Source organism: Parasteatoda tepidariorum, chromosome 4 (genome assembly GCF_982258835.1).
Source record: "Parasteatoda tepidariorum strain Cologne lab strain chromosome 4, Ptep-v5.0, whole genome shotgun sequence".
Taxonomy (NCBI): domain Eukaryota; kingdom Metazoa; phylum Arthropoda; class Arachnida; order Araneae; family Theridiidae; genus Parasteatoda; species Parasteatoda tepidariorum.
Genome location: NC_141758.1, coordinates 17,949,768 through 17,971,566, shown reverse-complemented (window position 1 = coordinate 17,971,566; position 21,799 = coordinate 17,949,768).

Genomic DNA, 21,799 nt, shown 5'->3' with positions numbered 1-21,799 from the left:
AAAAGTTAGCAAAATAAATGGAAAATCTCCAATTGTAATTATCTACCGTTTTTTGAAAATATTTTGTCGAATCTGGAGCAGTTGGAATCTCTGCAAGTAGAAAATTAGGTTATGTTTTGCACCAAAAGAAAACCCATCAATAAAACTTAATTTCAACATATTGCATCTCATAAAATCATTTTTATATATAGCTCAACAATACTTCAAATTGAAATTTGGTAAAATTAATCACACCTCAAATCTACTTATTTGCTTCAAGTGTGTTAGAAAATAACCTGTGCAACTCAGAACACACCTGAAACAGATTAACTTGAATGCCAACAGATGGCGCTCAGACTGAATGCATATTATGAATATTAATGTTTTTTATTTTGTTTCAGTTTGTTTTCTATAGCTTCGATGAAAGAAGATCGTTTCTGTAATATCCGTCCTCTCATTAAATTTGTTATATTGTTAGAATTTGTTTTCTTTGAACACAAGCGAAGCAGATCAGTAGCGAAGTCTGGTAAATAGACAAGATCCAGGTAGGACAGAATATTTGAATTATTTCTATTCTATTTCTTTAACACCTATCAAAGCTGGTTGCTTCTATGTTGATTTCCATCAACCTCAAAACAGCCTCAAGTGTTCTGTGCTTTCATTTGTAAGGTTAATAGTTTTTAACATCATTTTAAAAAAGGTATCTTTGCATGGCAAAATGCAAAATTTGAGCAAAATCGGTCGAATAGTACCTGAGAAATTGAAGTTTAAAAAATACGATTTCTCACTAACTATTTGACCGATTTCGCTCAAATTTTGTAATTTGAAACTACATTTTATAAAATGATTTTTCGATAGAAAATGTTTTCCCCCGATATTAAATAAAACATAGTATATAATCACTAAAATTTATTATTCGCATGGAATTATAATCATCAGCTCAGAAAGCACTCCTTTTGCGGATATAATCGTGTGAGCTGATGAAGAGATTATATCTTTCCTTAGTTTCGTTTTCCAAATTTTAATTATTATTATTTTTTCTTTTCTTTTTTTGGTATTAAAACTAATGTTTTTTAAATACTTTAAAAAAAAGAAAGAAAAAAAGAAGAAAAAAAATTATTGTTAATAATTTTTCCTTGTCATTTTTTTTTTATTTATCTCTTGTCATTATTTTTTATTATTTTCCATATTTTCTCAATATTTTAGCTTATTTTATGAGTTCTATATACTTGCAGCTTATGCGCAGTTAATAAAACTTATTAATTATTTTCGTTTTTCTCTTTGTTTTTATTGTGCTATATATATATATATATATATATATATATATATATATATATATATATATATATATATATATATATATATATATATATATATATATATATATATATATATATATATATATATAGCATTATAAAAAAATTCAAAATATAGAGAAAACAAGGGAAAAATCACAGAACAATGAAAGAAGGGGTAAAAAATAATAATAATATTAAAAATAAAAATAACAAGAAACCGAAGAAAGAAAACAATCCGAAAAAAAGGACAAAATATTAAAAAATCCGGAAAATAAAAGATATAATCTTTTCATCAGCTCACACGATTATATCCACAAAAAAGAGTGATTTCTAATATTATATTAATATAGTCAAAGCAAAATATATCAATGCAATAGTGTGAGGAGCACTCAAAAAATTTTACAAAAAAATTGAGACATACTCGTATAAGATAGAAGATAGAACACAATAAGTAAAAATATCACGAGAAAACAGAAAATAAAATGTAAAGAAAGTAAGGAATAAAACATGAAATGATGTCAAAAAAGCACGTAGCGAATTCAAATGAACTTACATAAACGGAAATTTTTTTTAAAATGTTATCAAATATTTTCGTAACAAGATTGCCTGATTGCAAAAAATATAAACAAATTTTTGTATTAAAGTGCATTCTTACTGCATTACTGAAGTGATTTATTAGTTACCAAGGATGGGCCCGAAATGGATGTGTGCAAGGTAATATTATAAAGGATAATTTAAAGAAGTTGGCAGTTAATCATTATAGAAAACAAATATTTATTTAAGAATATGTATATACATATAAAATAGAAAAGAGAAAGAAGCATGAATTGCACATAATTTTAGCCACGGATTTGCCCGAATCGATTTGCACATGCAAAAATTATAAAAATTAACAAAGAAATTCGTTTAGTAAATAATTTTAGTCACGGATTTTCCCGAAATGGATTTGCCCATGGAGAAATTGTATAAATTAAAAAAGAAATTTTTTTTGTTAATAATTCAGGCCACGGATTTGTTCGAGATGGATTTACAGACCTGCCAACTTTTAATCCCTTCCATTATCATTTTTACCAGTGGTATTAAAATGGAATTAAAACTTCAATTTTAACCAAACAAATACGTTGTATTTGAAAAAAATTAAGTTGACAATAGAGATGGCTAATATTTTCTGGAACAGGTATTTTCTACCTGTTATTTAATCGTACCTGTTATAAAAATAACAGGTTACTTAGAAAGGCCTGTTCCAAAATACTAGGCAAACAATTATCTTGCCAAAAATTTATTGCTTGGCCACCGTAAGCGCATATATATTGTAAAAATGAAGAATGGCAACAGCGGTTATGTTTTAGTTTCAGTTTCGATTTTGTGATGTAAACATTATTATTTTGTAGAATTATACGATATGTACGTGAATGTAGTAAAAGTTACGAGTGTACTTATATTATCAATAAATATTGTTTTTGTTTTCTATGAAGACTTTATTAATGTTAATTCAGCAACATTCGAAGCCAACACACGCTATATCGAAACAGCCTGTTATTTTATCACAGGCTAGTATTTTGGAACAGGCGATATTTTGTCACAGCTAGTATTTCGGAACAGGCAGTATTTTGTCACAGGCTAGTATTTTAAAACAGGCGATATTTTTTCACAGCCTAGTATTTTGGAACAGCCGATATTTTGGAACAGGCTAGTATTTTGGAACAGGCGATATTTTGTCACAGGCTAGTATTTTGGAACAGGCAGTATTTTGTCACAGCCTAGTATTTTGGAACAGATGGTATTTTGTCACAGGCTAGTATTTTGGAACAGGTGAAGCAGGTTAGTATTTTTGAACAAATTTGTATTCAGGAATAGGCAAGAATTTTGCGATAGCTTTGCCTACTATTTTGCAGGTTTAAGTTTATTTGTAAGAATGTCGCCCCTGCCCTTTTGATGCTCGGGCATATCTGGGGAAGAGGGCGGTTGCTTATAATTGCATTTTCCTTGTTTTAATTTTTTTTTCTGCGATGTAAAAAGTTGAAGTATTTAAATATTTTTCCTAATTTTTTGATATTGATACATATTTTCTACATGTAAAAATTTTCTTCAAAATACGAGCCTTATTGTCTCATTTCTTCTCTCCTAAGTCTTACTCTCTTTCACCTTTTTTTTCTTTCTTTTTTTAAAGCAATAAATATTTTAACTCTTTATTTCCTTATAAGAAGGATGTGTTAGAATTGTTAAAACTATATTTAGTATGCGAATTCAAACTATATTTAAACACTTTATTTTCTTTGTATTATATTATATTTTTATTTTTTCATTATATTTTTTCTCCCAATTTTTATCCTTTTTTATCCATCTACTTAAATATGCTGAACTTATGACGAAGCATGAAGGGTAGTACAATAGTACTGAGAAAATGAAGGATAGTAAAATAATATGTAAATATTTTTTAAGCAAAATATTTTATGAATATGATTTAATAATGAAGCTACGTTATAAAGTTTTAAGGATCATTAAATTTATATATTTTATACATTTAATGAAAAAGACAGAATAATTTGTTTGAAATAGTGAATTGATCACTATAGAGTAACTACAGCCTACATATGCATAAAAATGCTCCAATTTTTTTTTTATTGTCTCTTTTTTCGCCTACTGTATTTACTGCATTAATTACAATCGTCTTTTGGGGGACATCTAATCAAGTAGTTTACTCTGAGAATCCAGACAACTCTTTACGCCAGTGTTTCCCAAACTCATGACTTTTGGGTACTCTTTCTAAATTTTTCGCAACGCTGTGTACCACTAATAAAAAAATGAATGTATTTTTTGCTATATAAAAAAAATTGCACAAAAGTTAAAAATCACAACTGGCTGTTGACATCACTAATTATTAACTGTTAACTCTACCCATAGCCAATAGAAAAATACGTAATTGTATATTTTCATGGCTAGCTTTGTTCTTAAATAAAAATTTTTGAAATTTTCGTTTGTTGCAAGATATTTCGCATAAGAACGCGTACCCCCGCTAAACTGTTCTCGTACCCCTGGGGGTACGCGTACCAAACTTTGGGAAACACTGCTTTACACCATTGGTCCCCTAACTTTCGGACCACCTCCCTGGCTTTCGCGCTATCGGCGGCTTCCTTTTCGAGGTCGAGATCGACCGTGACCTTCGTAGTTACGAATTGACTTGATCAATATCTTTACATGAAGGCGTGTCTTTTACTTCCCTCGTAGTTATTTGTTGTAATAATTCAATCAATGATCTATGTGAAGAGTGATGTTTGCGTTGAATTTTGTCCACTCGCATAGAAATAGATGTCCCTCTGGCATTGCCTATTATTTTGTTGCTTAAAAAATTTATTTACTTTGAATTTTTGAAGAAAATAAATAATATATTTTTAAATGATAATATTATGCAGTAAAGAGAAAAATCTATTACAGTTAATTTGGCGAATTTCTTTTTTTTTTTACTTTTTCTTCTTGTTTTGATTTTTTCTTTGACATTAAAATTACCATTAAGGCTACATAGTATGTGATATTTTGTTATTAATGTGCTAATTGTTTTGAAAGAAAAATATTATTTAAATAATCCAAGAAAAGTTAAGAATTGTTAAAAAGACTTGTTTCTTTAAAAATTATGCTAAATTCGTATACTGGTGTTTATTTTGAATATTGACTTTAAAAAAATGTTTAAAAGTCTGGGATTATGCTCTATTTATATTTAATTTGCTAAATGTTTCATCTGGTGCAAATTGGTAAAGCTCAATCAATTACATTTTAGTATAAATACTTTTTTAGCCTAAAACTGTCAAATGATGTTATTCGAACTATTTAAAAAATTGCGACGAGGTTGCAATGCATGCTGTTAGATTATTTTTAGGTATTAGGTTATATTTAATTTCATTTTTGTCAACTTAAAATTCTAGAAGTCAACTAAGCCCTATTACTTTTCTTTATATAACATGAAAAAATGATGGTTATTTTATCAAATATACAGAATATAATGTGCTATTCCTAAATTGTTTTTATTTAAAAATAATAATACACTATGTTGTATTTTAAATTCAGAGATTAATTTTTTTTTTTTTTAATTTCTAATTTATCTCAATATTGATGAAGTTCCATTTCTTTTCCTCTCGTAGAAACGAAAAGATTCTGGTTATATCGTCAAACAGAATGTAATTGGGAACTCCTATATCTTTTTTATTCAGAAACAAGTAATAAATCTGTTTCTAAATTATTTTATGCTTGTTTGAAGGAGGCAAATTTTGTAAAAGAATTTTTTTCTGCTTCACTCACTTCTCCTAAAAATGCATTAAAAAGAACTATATTTTGTACAATTTAAACTACCTGATCTAAAGTATAATCACAATATATATATATATATATATATATATATATATATATATATATATATATATATATATATATATATAAAAGGGTGAAATATAATTTTTTCACGGAGCCTAAACAATAGAGAATAAAAGAGAAATTAATGCGTAACTGCTTTCGTTTTGTTTAAAAAATAACTGGAAAAAACTTCGCGATATTTTCTTACTCTGAGAAAGAAAAATATGTATTTCCTAATTTTGTCAAATTAACAGAAAAATATGTATCTGCTACAAAAATACTTACCATTCTAAACTATATTTCTGACTGCTGTCAGTGTGCTGGTGGGTGACCAGTTAGATCAGTGTGCGTAGGGACCGAGGGTGTGCGGTATTGGTCCTTATTAAACTGTTCTACTGTAAAGCGCTCGACTTCGCGTGCAGGTTGTTGGGCTACCGAAGCAGGGATGCCACCCCCTCTGCAGAGGATCAAAATTGTAATGGCTTGTCTTCGGATCATTTTCAGGGATGTTTCTCAGACCGTCGCCAATAGCCCTTTGTGCAGCTCTAGTGCTACGTAAATTAACTACAGCAACAACAAATTCAATTTCAACTTTTAGGCGAAATTTATCTTTTCTCATATTTATTTATTTATTTTCCATTCAATGTGTAACCATTTTACAGATTTTCTACTTTAGTCACTTTTACGGCCTTTAAGTTTATTTTGTTTTTCTTTTTGTACTTCTTTCTTTATTTTATTTATTATGTGTAATTAACTTGTATTATATTTAATCCTTGTATTATTAAACATTGTGACTTTGTAAATATCTAAATTGTCAATAAATTCTTGCTGACTGGGCTCGTTCCTAGGCTGGTGTGGAGCCGGACCAGTAGCCAAGCTTTGGGCTACATGGTAAAGGGTTCATAATGACCTAGGCACATGTCCAAAGCTTGGAGAAAAGAAAAAAAGCAACAACAATTAAATTATCATTCAAATGTAAAAAAAGTTGAATTTTTTTCCTTAGACCTGTTATTTTGGAGCAGGTATTATTTTGTATGGTAACAGCTGGAACCTGTTATTTGAAAATACCTGTTATTGCCCATCACTAGTTGACAACCATGATAGTAACGCATATTAACAAATAAGCTTAATTTTTGTAAGAATAGTGGTGATCAAAATCATTTAAAAATTAAATTTATAAAAGAAAAAAATAGTATATATTTACTACCACTTTAAATATGAAAATAAAATCTCCCGCAAAATCCGGGAGAGTTGGCAGGTATGGATTTACATACTAAAAAATCTATCCATGTCCAACTTATATTCGCTTATGCTTGTATTCACTAATTATTTTTATAATTAGTAAATACTTACCTAATTTTCAAAAAATATGAGATGGCTCGCAAAATTGCATTGAAGAAAAAAAATTTATAAGAAGATACATATATTTCATAAAGTGGTATCTATCATTATTTTAAATATTAGTTTCAAGTGTTCTAAACGTTATTTAAGTCGTTTGGCTCCCAAACATTCAAGAGTTCTCATTCATAGAATATTTAATTCATAGATATATAGTATGTTTCATATATGTTAAGCAAACCTATGAAGAATGAACAACAAAATAATAACGGCCACAGCAACTATGCTTTTTAATGAAGGTTTTTCCGACACTCAAAATTTGACTGTCGACCATTAGTTGTCAACTTGATTTAGAGCGTTTCTAAATTCTAGAGGGTCAGATCGCTTATGGAAGTAAAAAAAATTTTTTCATAGTATGTATCTTATTGTTGTCATGAAACATTTCTAATTCCTAGAATTACGGGAATAATGATAAATTTATTGTTTGCTTGCATATGTATATAAGAAAAAATATTTTTTTAACGAAAAGAATAAAAATTATTAATGATTAATATTTTTATTAAAAAGCCTTAAAAAATAGGGAAAAGAAACGTGACTAACAACTCACACTATTGTATTGATTAATTTTGCTTTGGTTAAATTAATACAATATTAGAAAGCACTTTTTAGCGGATATAATCGTCTAAAGTAACTTCAATATTGTATATTTTTTTATTTTGTTTATCGGCTTTTAATTTTTATTTAAATATTTTAAAAAGTTCTAATTATTAGGAAATATTTATTTATTAAAAAATTATTCTGCTCTCTAAATAAAATATTTTTTTCTCTCGTATTTTATATCTTATTTTATGGGTTCTATGGACGAACAGCTTTGATAGATCCCCTTGTTTCGTGAATTTCTGTTTTATTACCACTGAGACAAATAATGCATAACAGCCTCAAGTAGTTGAAGGTTCTGTATTGATATCTACAGACTAGTGTTCAAAATAAACCCATTGCGAGTGGGTTACGTTAAAATATAATTTTGTGACTTTCTTCGACCTAGTCAAAAACTTTAAAAGTGGTTGCAAAACTTATTTTTAAAGAAATTATACTTTCGTGATTACCACAAACACAAATGATTCAGTATATAAGTACTTCAATAATTCGTTAGTCTGAAGTTGTATCTATAATAACAAGTTCGCTTTAACATTTATGAAATCTTGCATACCACTTTTTTTAAATTTTAAATTATACCAACTTCAAAAGATTTTTTTAGAATATCAAATTCTCTCCAATTATGTCTGTAAATAAGTACCAACGTATATTTTCAAATCATGCCTGTATATAATTATCATATTTAAATTGATTGTAATACAAAATGTTTTTAATTTATGAAGCAAATTGCGTGAATTTTTGAAATAACTACCATAATGTTGGCTCAGGCACCCAATTTTGCTAAATAAAGAAAGAATATCAAATTGGACCTCAAGGTCGCTTAACCCAATATGTTTGTAAACCAATGTATTTTATACTTTCATGATGTATGGGATATGGGCAGCTAAGCTGCCCAGGAGCCCAGTTTTTGATAAATAAAGGAAAAAGAATATCAAATTCATACCTGCCAACTTTTACTCTTTCCGAGAATGGATTTTCAGAGTGGTTGTAAAACAATAAACAAAAAACAATCTGACTCAAAAATATATTTATATTTTGATCCCTTTGAAATTCGCTTGCGCAAAGATTATTATGCTTTCATATATTTATTATAATTATTTATATGTAGTGGTGGTCAAACTCATTTATAGTTATCATTTTAATTCAAAAAGTTAATTGGACTAACCTGAATATTGCTACCACTTTAAATATGAAAATAAAATCTTCCGGAAAATCCGGAAGAGTTGGCAGGTATGCAAATTGCATGTAACATGTTAAGAGCATTATTATGACTTAAGAATAATTACCAAGGAACAATTATAATAAATACGGATATTCGCGCATAACTCTTTTCAAATCCGTTCTGTATCAAGATATTTTCTCGTACAAGTATATTCTAGCCTCCAAAATATAAGTAGAAAAGTAGTAGAAGAAAGCGTAGTAGAAGAAAGCTATATATCAGCTTTTAAATCAATTATAAATAGTGTTGTGGAAAAAAATTTTAAGTAAATAAAAAATAATACATTACAACATTGACTAAGCTACCTTGAGAATAATTTTCTTCAAAACGCATGGAAGGCTGACTGTCCTGTGGAAGGTCCTCGGACTGGGTTATATGTTACGATTGGCCTATCGAAGCGTCCCAGGCATGTTCTCTAGGTTTGAGGCCGAGTAAATATCTTTTTCTTCCAGAAATTGATCGACCATCAGAAGTGCTCTGTATTGTGCCGCATTGTTTTCCATTATAGTGAAATCAGGATCCTCTGCACCTCTTAAAAGATAGAACAAAGGACTCAAAGATTTCATTCCTTTATTTCACATTAGTCACAGTACCTCATATGAAATGCGGAAGGGATTGCGGGATTTTTTAAGTACGGTTTTAAATTAATTATCATGTTTTATATACTAGTTAATTAAAGTTTAACAATCTTACTGGTTCTACGCTACACATTTAATCAAAATTGACGTTCTTCCATTTGAAAAAAAAGAGATGTTTCTTAATTGATCAGAAATGAGATATTAAATGAAGTTCTCTAAGATTTTCCAAAATATATTTGTCTAGTCAAAATTAGTTTCTAAAATTTTTTTACGATACATATCTCAAGAAGGTATATCGAAAAATGAATAACACTACACATATTACCTTAAAGAGAAATAAATATATGTAGTAAACACTAGAAAGTTAAATTGTAATTAATTAGACATGTGATTTTCATGAGAAAAAAAATTACGAAAATTGCATGAGAGTGCTATATTAACCCGTGACTAAGCACATAAAAGCCTATTTAATGTAGTAGTTACAAAACATTAATTTTTGATTTATATTTATTTATTTATTTATTCATTTTTTAGTTACCAAATAGAAATTTTTATTCACATTATGTAATAGGTCTGATGAACATTTGACTTGAATTTTAATTCACAAAACAAATATTTTTAGATAATATATTAAATTTCACAAATTAAGCTCAATATTATTAGCAAAATTATTATATTCAAAAAAGAGATATTTCGTCCGCTATGCAAAACAGTTACAAGGATAAACGTAGTATATAATTTACTTATGTATTATATAACCAGTCACAACTTCAGACAATATTAATTTTATAAAAGTCGTTCACGTACTATTCAAATATGAATATTTCAGATTCTATTTTATAACAGTGAACACTATCGAATAGATTTACCAAATAAATGTTAAGAATACAATTATTGTCATGTCCTTTTCTCTTTTTTTTCAAAATAAAAAAATGGTTCGTTTAAGTATCGAACATCAAGAATTCAGAATAACAGAGATCATGTTCGTGAGAGATCGAAGGAGCATGATTTGACTTGCGTTTTGAATAATTTATTTATTTGTTGTTTCGCATTCATATACAGGCTTGTGTACTCATTACAAAGACGCCTTACCGTCACTTCTCAAGTAGAAGATCACGGCAATGCCAACCTGTTCCGCTTTGTCGGTGAGAGTATTCAGGTAGTACCAATATTTAATGTATTAATGTAGGATTCTTGAATTTCGATCCCCGCCGGTCGAAGACTCCCCGTGTAGTAAATGGTGACTGATGCACGTTATTTCTGTAGAGTCACAAAGCCCACCATGCTCCTATAACAAATCATAACTCTGGGGGTGCTGATCCAGGGGTTTCCTTGTCTTCTGGATTGATTCAAAATTACAAGGCTAAGGAGTTGATCATTAGTAGTCGTAAAAACAAAAACTGGGTCGCCTGTTCAAAAACAGATATAAATAATGTTAAAAAAATTGATACGTTTCTCAGAGGATAGAGAGTTAGCTTTCCAGTGAGAAGAACCGGGTTCGAATCCCACTCAATGGCTGGTCGTTACGAATTTCGCATCCGGTTTCCACCAATCAGTGCTGTCGCAAAATATCCTCAATGGTAAACGAATCATTTGTAAAAGTCTTCTTGCCATCACGCCAATCCGATTGAATCGTGGGAGGTTTTCCTCTCCTTGTAACGCAAACGTGGGTTACTTCCATCAAATCACCCTCCTCGAAGGCTATTTTTTCCCATTACTTGATCCAGGAGTTCCTTGTTTTCAGGATTGGGTTCAAAAATAGAAGGCTACGGAAATGAACATAAGTTGTCGCAAACCAGAAATTGTATCTGCTGCTCAAAAACTATTATAAATCATGCACAGTGAGCAGTGGTGCATCACTAAATAGAGAAATCGCCTTCCAATGAGGTGAACTGGATTTCAAAAATCTACTAAATTAAATTTATTAATCCAAGAATCACAATTGATAATCTATCACTTTAAAATATTTATTTGCTGTCCGGAGCAAGTTGGCATCTCTGCTAAGGCATTCAAAAAGTCTTTGATAGATCAAAAAGTACTTGTTCCCTAGAATTCTAGATCTAATCAGAAATAACTAAGTCATTGTGGTATCTGAGAATCCTTTAATTCACCCAGATAAATGAAAACATAGAAAAAAGTTTCCCACCACAATGTATGTCTTTGAAAAAAAGGAACTGTCCAAGATATATGATGCTGGGCGTTAACCGGATAAACAAAATATTTACATTGCGAAAATTTTTTTTCACGAGCAACGAACAATTCAAATTACGCACTTGAGCATTTATGTTAACTTTAATTCGAAATGCTGGTATTCACCAATTATTTTTATAATTAGTAAATACGTTGCTAAAATGAGGTCCACATAAATCAACAACTTGAGATCATTAGATGAACTGAAACTAATAAAAAGTTAAATATATTTTATAAAGTGGTAGCTATCTCAATTTTAAATATTATAATAATATGGTTTTGAAACTATGAACAACGGAATAATAACGGCCAGCAACTATGATTTGTAATGAAGGTTTTTCCGACACTCAAAATTTGACTTTTGATTTTTAGTTAAGTAAACTTGATTTAAAGCGAGTCTAAATTCCAGCCGGTCAGATCATTTGTGGAAGTAAAAAAATTTCTTTTCATGGACTATATGTTATTGTTGTCGTGAAACATTTCTAATTATTAGAATTAAAAGAATAATGAATAATTTATTGTGTGCTTGTATAATTGAGAAAAAAAAATTTAATAAATAATTTTTCTTTTTCTCTTAACAAAATATTGTTTTCTTTCCGATTTCATCTTATTTTCGGGTTCTATGGACGAATACTATATATATATATATATATATATATATATATATATATATATATATATATATATATATATATATATATATATATATATATATATATATATATATATATATATATATATATATATATATATATATATACATAGATAGATAGATAGATTTGTTTGTTTCGTGAATTTCTACTTTATTACCAATGAGACAACCAATGCATGACAGCCAGAAGTAGTAGGAGGTTCAGTATTGATAGATAATGACTAATGTTCAAAATTAAAACATTGCGAGTGGATTACGTTGAAATATGATATTGTAACTTTCTTCGACCCTTCCAAAAGTTTGAAAAGTGGCTGCAAAACTATTTACAATTGTACGAGTACTTAATCCTATCTAATTCGGGTGAAAAGATTCAAAATCTGATCTTAAGTTCACAAAAATGAATTTAATTAATACAAAAAGAAACTATTAGAATAGAAATTTAAAAAATGATCTATTAAAAATAAGTGTATACTTTAGGTAAATAATGGCCTAATATAAAATGATACATTTTATTTAAATTAAAAACAATTGCAAAAATAATTGCATTGCGGAACTTTCAGTTTTCTTAATAAATATTTTCCAAAAGCGTTCCTCTCTTATATGGTAGCTTTTTAACTTTGCCTTTTGGCTTGGAAATTTTTCAATAGCAAGAACAGCCAATACTAAGTTTTAATTTTTTTAATAAAACACCAAAATAGTTATAAGAAATGAAAATTTTAATTTTAAGTCTTCTTAATTTTAGGGCCTTAAACAGCTTTCCTTCCTCAAAAGATTTTTCAAAGTCAACTAAAGCAAAATACAATCATTTAGGGACCTTCCTTTCCAAGCTGTGAAAAGCGTGGAGGTAGTGGGTTCGAATCCTGCAGCTACCCTGGATGCATCTTCGTGTTGTCCTATTCGGTATTGTGCTGTCAGTCCTTCTACATGACTAGGGCTTATAAGTTTTAAATTGAGAACACACGCCTGCAAATGTATATTGTACCAATAAATGAATGAAATCATTGAAACAATACTACTTTAAGAATAGACATAATTGGATCTAAAACAACACCCTGTGATTAAGTAAATAATTCCAAAAAATTGAAGCGGTTAGATGTTACTTGATTATAAACGTCATTAGCTTCAAAAATTGACAAATTAGAAATGACAGTCGACATTTTTTAAGCTCTCTAGAATTTGTTCCCATTTTCAAGACTTGAATAATAAGAAACAAAAATGATTTGAAATTTAAAATGCAAAGTTGCCAGCAAAAAAAGGGGAAAAATAAGGAACATCTGCTCATGTGATGAACCTCTCATTGCCACCTCACATTAGCGTGTACAAATGTATTTTACCTTTATTTGCTCCTCTCAGCCATTATGATTTTTTTTGTTCTGTTTCTCATTTTTTTTCTTTCTCGGCTGCTGTGTTTTTTATTATTTTTTTCTAACCTTTACTACTCCATTTTTGTTGACAAACTTTACATTTTTTAATTCAATTAACTTTTGATTTTTTTCTCTCACATTTGACAAATCTTGAAAATGGGTGCCTATTTTTGTGCGCTTGTAACATTTCGACTGTTATTTCCAATTTGTTTATTTTTTGAGTCTGAATGAAGTTTTAAGTCAAGTAAATCCCTTAGATATTATTGCTAGTTGCAAATTAAGAATGACAGGTCGTTCACCTACTGCGCTTTTCGTAGAATATTTAATGCAGTGGCCTACATTTAAAAACATCAGCTTTCATAGTCGTTGTTATTTTCTCCGAATTTGAAAAGAGCCTCACTATACACTTTTAAATAATCTATGCGAAAAATAAATGAAATAAAAATTAAAACAATAAAATATTAACTTAGTTACCACTAGAATAAATTTTTACAAAAAGCATAGAAAGTAGGCAAAGTTGATTAGTCAAAATTTCTCAAAATTGAAAGTTAGTGGTTTTCAATAAAAATATGCATTAGGTATGTTTTTATATGTTTTGAAAAAGTTAAAATTATTTAAAAGAATTAATTAGTTACAATAAAATTTTTCGTCTAGAATTATTTAATAAAATAATATTTCGAGAATTACTTGAAAATGAACAAAAAAGTTCAATTGTTTTTCAGTGACGCCATCTATGACTAAGTATATGACTTCAGACACAGAGCACGCCAGAGCCCGTTATAGGAGGCGGACCAGTTCATATATAATTCATCCACATATCATACTTTTGATCTGAGCCAGAAAACGATCAGTCTTTAAATCAGTACCCCCAGAAAAAATATTTATGATAGGAGCACGGACAACTTAGTAACCCGACAGATTTAACGTGCGCAAATCCCCATTTACTGCATGGGGAGTCTATCCCCCGCAGGGATCGAACTCACGACCACCCGGATCCAACGACCTACTTACTAAGCAATCCCTGCCCAAAAAAAATTATAAATATTCTTAATTTGAATGACTTAACTAAATAAATAAAACAAAAAAAGTTATGCCTTTTCTTTCTTCATTCTTTAGTATTTAAGTGTGTAAATTTAGTATTTAAGTGTGTAAATTAGATTTGCGATTATGATTTGAAATACAAATTTCATTTAATGGTGAAAAAAACCAGTGATAATCTCAGCAGTTAATTCTCTCGAATATCGTTAGTGCATTTTCAAATAGACATGTATGGTGACGCACACGGACCATGAAACATATTTTGGACAATGATCTGAAATAAAACTGGATCTATGGCGACATCAGGAGATTCTACTGATATCTGATCAGTTGGTGGGATTTTTTCAATAAGCCAAATCAAAATGTGTGCCTGTGGCAATCCTCTTTTTTGCCATTCAATAGAGTACATCCAACACCCTGTCTCTCTAAAAACATGACGCTTCACAATGAAATCAAGTAAAGATTTTAATTTTTGTTTGAACACACGTGCTGTAATATCATGACGATCCGATGATGATTGTCCTGGTAACAAAAGCTCTTTAATTTCAACTCAAGCAGAATTGCATGTAAATGTAATAAATAAATCAGGGAGCCCAAATAACATATGTCATTGCATCCTGTGAGTATTCATACATGTGCCTTGGACTCCCATCAAATGTAGTCGGAAATATAATCATTTTTCCCACATCATTTGGATTAATGCTACCATCATTAATTATTGCATCTCGTAAATGAATGTATTCTTCTGAACGTAATTTGGTTTGATTTAATTTAATATACAGTAGGCGTTCAGTTTCAATTTTCGCATACATATCGACAACGTATTGACGAAATAATAGTCGACATTTTAAAATATGATTATCAGCGTTTTGGCAATCATTAATTTATATGCATAAAAACTCATTGCACTTGCTTTCTTATTGGTTTTCTCGCCTGTTTGCGGATTTCTCGATTTTATGATAAAATAATATCCCTCCTCTCCTCGCCAAAATAATTAACTTGATCATTTGTGTTATCCATGAAATAAATCTGAAGACATTTATGATCTGCGCCAGGCAATGAAAGAAGCGATCCTGCACGATGATGAATTTGGCCTTGCACCTTAAATGTTGGCATGTAATTCTCGTTCACGATACGTGCAGCACCGAATGAAGTCATTTAGAAACACGAATTGTACCGGCGTATATTCGCCAAAAATGTTTCGATTGGTTTGTTTGACCTGATAAGAAGGTTGATAATGGCTCGGTAGGCGACGTAAAATCTTGTAATTTCAGTATGTCTCTAGAACAGCAAATTCCAGCTGTTTCATTTTTAAATTTGAGAGCATTACAAAACATACATAATTGATCTATTTCTCCGATGATGATACTTGGGGGAAGACTATAGTTTGTTGTCGGATCATAGTGAAATGCACTGAGATTCAAATCAGAGTATTGGCAGCGTCTGAATAGCGAAATGTGCTCTTGATCCATTTTCATTCTTGCTTCCCGTTGCTCTGATGTTTCCGACTAACGGGATTGCGTTGTGCGTTCTCGATCGGTTTTCATTCTTGCTTCCCGTTGCTCTGATCTTTCCGACTAACGGGCTTGAGTTGTGCGTTCTCGATCGGTTTTCATTCTTGCTTCCCGTTGCTCTGATGTTTCCGACTAACGGGCTTGAGTTGTGCGTTCTCGATCGGTTTTCATTCTTGCTTCCCGTTGCTCTGATGTTTCCGACTAACGGGCTTGAGTTGTGCCTTCTCGATCGGTTTTCATTCTTGCTTCCCGTTGCTCTGATGTTTCCGACTAACGGGCTTGAGTTGTGCCTTCTCGATCGGTTTTCATTCTTGCTTCCCGTTGCTCTGATGTTTCTGACTAACGGGCTTGAGTTGTGCGTTCTCGATCGGTTTTCATTCTTGCTTCCCGTTGCTCTGATGTTTCCGACTAACGGGCTTAAGTTGTGCGTTCTCGATCGGTTTTCATTCTTGCTTCCCGTTGCTCTGATGTTTCCGACTAACGGGCTTGCGTTGTGCGTTCTCGATCGGTTTTCATTCTTGCTTCCCGTTGCTCTGATGTTTCCGACGAGCGGGCTTGAGTTGTGCGTAGTTGATTTGTTGACGGTCTTCTTTCCTGTTGCTCAGACGTTTCTAAGGAACGGGCAAAAACATTCTATTCTCGATTAGTTTCAAGTCTTTTTTCTCGTTGCTCCGATATTTCTGAAACAAGGGTAGTTCTTTTTTTGCACGCTTGAGATGTCGATCGACTAAGAGCGATTTGCTTAGGCGGCATATTTTTGCAAATATTCTTTCAGACAAACAAAAAGAAATGTAAAAGTTGACAGTGGTCGCAAATTTGCTAGACCGAAATATTACATATATATTTTAAATAATAAGAATAGCAATAAAAATGAGATGAATAAGAAATATGAAAATTATAAAATTTAAAACAAATATCTATTTTTTAAATGAAAGAAAATGAAATGGATGAATTCGAAAACTTTGCATAAATAAGCAAACTAATAGTTTTAAAATGACAACTTTCACAGCAATGAAATCTTCGAAAACTATATTTAATTGTGCTGACCTAAAATTACATACTAAATATAAATATTTTTGAAAACGTGCAATTTGAATGAAAATCGCTTTTGCCTTTATATTTATTAAACAGTTTCTACAATTCGCGATCGCAAAGCTCGAGTACGCCCTCTAGCGGGAGCCTGTAAATATCAGACATTAATTTATCACGTTTTCATTTAGTTCCATCAAAATCATTGACAGAATCAGGCGCCATTTTTTAGCAGCAAATAAGAAACAAAATTTCCCTAAGGAAAACGCCGAAGAACTTGAAAAAAATCTCCAGAATATTAGTAAATCTTTCAGGAACAGAACACGCCAAACATTTGAAGAAAAATTCCTCAAATTTTTTTAATTTCTATTATCAACAAACTTGCAACTGATGACTTCCGATTTCGGATACTGTTACAGATGTGTGTATTAAGGTAAAATGCATTTCTTCTATCTTCAATTCATTACGAATTAAAGTGAAGTCAACATTGCTTTCGTCATTCGAGTGAATAAATATGAATTCAGAACATACAGAATTGTAATAGTTATAGAATATTCTTCTTCGTTATAGATTAGTATATATTTCTGTATCCATATAATTCGGAAAACAACAATAAAAAATTATCCAAGTTACTTGAAATAGTGCCATTTGTGCTGATTCTTAATTAATTTTAATCGTTTTCTTGGTAAGTATTTTTTAGTTTTGAAAGAATAAGTTCAAATGGAATTCAGCTATTCTGTTTTTAGCTACATATTCAAATTCATATCAATTATAAAATTTTGCTGTGTAGTATGTTATCTAAAAGTAATGAAGGGATAAACTATGTATCTATTATTTGAGAATAAAGTTTTCAAACAAGGAACTTATGATTTTGGAATTCTCCGGGAATTATAAATCAGGTAAGTGCAATGATTTTAACAGTAAGAAATTTGCTTGTAAATATTTATTTTTTCATTTGATGATAGTTCTCTACAGAATACTTTTTTAAGTCTGATTAAGAACTATAAGAATAAAAAGAGAAACAATATGGAAGTTTTTCATTTCAATATGAGGTATTTTTAAAATCGTTTTTTTATCCTAAGAATTCTCTATTTTACGTTTTTTAGTTTATAATTTTTTGATAAAAATTGTTAAAATAATAGTTTTGAAAAATTAAATGGTATAACATTATGTGTATGGAATAAAAAAGTATGGAATAAAAATTCGGTACTTACGTATTAACGCCACCGCAACTACTGATTTGGCGGTTTTTAAGGGCCACTAATCTACACCAAAATTTTTGCTACAAATCATAAAATGAAACACTTTATTTAAAATCAAAATAGTTTATCTGATTTCGGTGGACAATGGGCAAAATATTTCGCTCCTGAAAAAATAAAATTGCATCTTGTTCTATTTTTGGCAAATCCCAAAGACGCATTTTCGTAGCACTAAAAAATGGTAACAAAAATCGAAGACCAAATCATTTTGGAATTCTTCTGATTTATGAAGCAGGTAAGTGTTAATTTTTATAAAATAAAAAATTTTACTTTTAAGTAATTTTTTTCTTATTTAATGGTAGTTTTCTATAGAATGACTTTCTGCGTCCGATTATGAATCAAAAAAGAAAAAACATGAAAGTTGTTTATTTAATGTAAGGAATTTTTAGAATTGGTTTTTTCTTTTTTGCTTTGTATCATAAGCATTCTTTATTTTACGCTTCTTAGTTTCTAAATAATGATTTTTATTAAAACTTAAAATTTTTTGATAAAAATTGTTGTCAAAGAACTTTTTTTACAAAATTAAATTAAATAAAATTATGAAGCTTATGTATACTTTTTGCTTATTTTAATGCTTGAAGTAATATGATTCTTAAAACTATGGAATGTAAAGTTTAAATAGGCCTCTCAGGTTATATCATTAAATTTAGTAAAACTATTTCTCAGGCATTAGGTTTAACTCTAATAAGAAGATACATATTTTTTTCTGTTTATTTACAAATATTTTTCAAATGTGTTATGGATGTTATTTCTTTAAAAAAAGCGATGCCATCTTGTTTTCGGTTGTATAAGAAAGGATATCAAACATTTTTCTTTTTTAAATCTAATAAGCTATGATAAAGAAGGAACGTTGCAATGTTACACGCTACATTAAAGACGTCTCCAGAGTAACTGAATGACTGTTCATATAGAAATCGCAGGCATTAGTCTCATACAACAACGCCCCCTATAGTTTGTTGCGATCGCGAATACTGAATCCGTGATACGACCAATAATTAAGAAATCTATCCTCGTTTATTTTACTTGCTTGTGCTCACCTGACATAAAATTCCATTTTGATTTTCGCTGATACCGTGGAACGGCTTTTCGCAGAATGTTCTAATGTCGACAGAAACCTTCCTCGTGCTTTGAACTATCTGTATGCCAAGTTTCATAGCTTTCTGTCTGTTTAAATAATAAAAAGAGCAATATATATATATATATATATATATATATATATATATATATATATATATATATATATATATATATATATATATATATATATATATATATATATATATACAGAGAGAGAATTTTACAGTGATCAGTTCTTTCTATTATGGAAAAAAGTCATTATAAACTATTGAAGGAAAGAAAAAGAAATTAAAAAGTAAGCTTTGATGTCTTACTCATTGTCAGGTTATAAGAGAACATTAGACTTCTGCATAGACATCTAAACAGACTTACGCAGCTTAAAAAATCAAATTCAACTAACTTTGAATTTCGATTCGTAAAAAAAAACCAAAAGAAAAATATTGACTAAATCATACCATTTCAATATGTCGCGAAAACTTTTTTTAGTCTTTTCGATTATTTTAATTGATGATGATTTAAAAATTTTGAAAATAATATCTAGTGTTTTCGAATTAAATTTTATGAACGGACTAACTAATCTACATTGCTCATATATAATAAAGAGCTTAGTCTCTAAACCGTGAAGCCGATCAGCAGATGGTAATTGCTCCGACTAACTTTCCTTCGTAAATCCGTATTCACCAGTTATTTTCATAATCAGTAAATACTTAGATAATATGCCGATTTGAAGGGCAGGCCACGCTGAAATTGAAAAATTAAAATTTATAAAATGATAGATATATTTCATAAAGTGGTAGCTATCAAATTTTAAATATTAGTTTCAAATGTTCCAAACTAAACGTTATTTAAGTATGTTTCTTATATGTAATGTAAAACTATGAAAAATGAACAACAAAATAATAACGGCCAGCAACTATGCTTTTTACTGAAGGTTTTTCCGACACTCGAAATTCGACCGTTGATCGTTAGTTAAGCGAACTTGATTTAGAGTGAGTATAAATTCTAAAGGGTCAGAGCGTTTATGGAAGTAAAAAAAAAACATTTTTCATAGAATGCATCTAATTGTTGTCATAGAACATTTCTGATTTCTTGAATTACAAGAATAATGAATAATTTATTGTGTGCTTATATATTTTATATACAAGTTAAAAATATATTTATTTAACGAAAAGAAGAAAAATTATTCATAATTAATATTTTTATTAAAAAGCCGGAAAAAGTAGGTTGAAGTTATAATCTCGACGTGGCTAAAAACTTACACTATTGTATTGATACATTTTGCTTTGGATAAATTAATACAATATTAGGAAGCACTTTTTAGCAGATATAATCGTCTAAACTAACGATGATATTTTTCTTATTTTGTTTATCAGCTTTTTAATTTTTAATTAATTCTTTTTAAAAGTTTTAATTACTTGGAAAATTTTATTTATTAATAATTTTTTTCCTTCTCTAAATAAAATAATGTTTTCTTTCCTATTTTATCTTATTTTATGGATTTAATGGACGAACAGCTTTGATAGATCTGTTTGTTTCATGAATTTCTGCTTTATTTCCACTAAGACAAATAATGCAGTACAGCCTCAAGTAGTTGGAGGTTCAGTATTGATAGATGCGGAATAGTGTTCAAAATTAACCCATTGCGAGTGGTTAACGTTAAAATATAATTTTGTAACTTTATTTGACCCTTCCAAAAGTTTAAAAAGCGGTTGCATAACTTCTTCGTTTCCTCTCTTTTTTAAAGAAATTATACTTTTGAGATTACCACAAACACAAATAATTCAGTACTTAAGTACTTCAATCGTTCGTTAGATTGAAGTTGTAGCTATAATAACAAGTTATAGCTACAACTATCAAGGCGTCCCAGCCATGCTCTCTAGGTTTGAGGACGAGTAAATATCTTTTTCTTCCAGAAAATGATCGACCATCAGAAGTGCTCTGTATTGTGCAGCATTGTCTTCCTTTATAGTGAAATCAGGATCCTCTGCACCTCTTAAAAGGCAGAACACGGGACTCAAAAATGCCATTCCTATATTTTAAACTAGTCGCAGTACCTCCTTTAAAGTCCAAAAGGGGAGTGCGGGATTCTGTCATTATGCCTTCTCAGAGCCATAAACTTCCACCGCTCAAGTGGTAAATTTCTCGGAATTGGGTCCCTGTTCTCCTTGTGAAAGTATGCCGAGAATCTGAAGTGAGGAAACGAATCAGTGAAGAGAACCTCCGACCATTGATGCAAGCTCTAATCTGTACGATCTGTGAACCC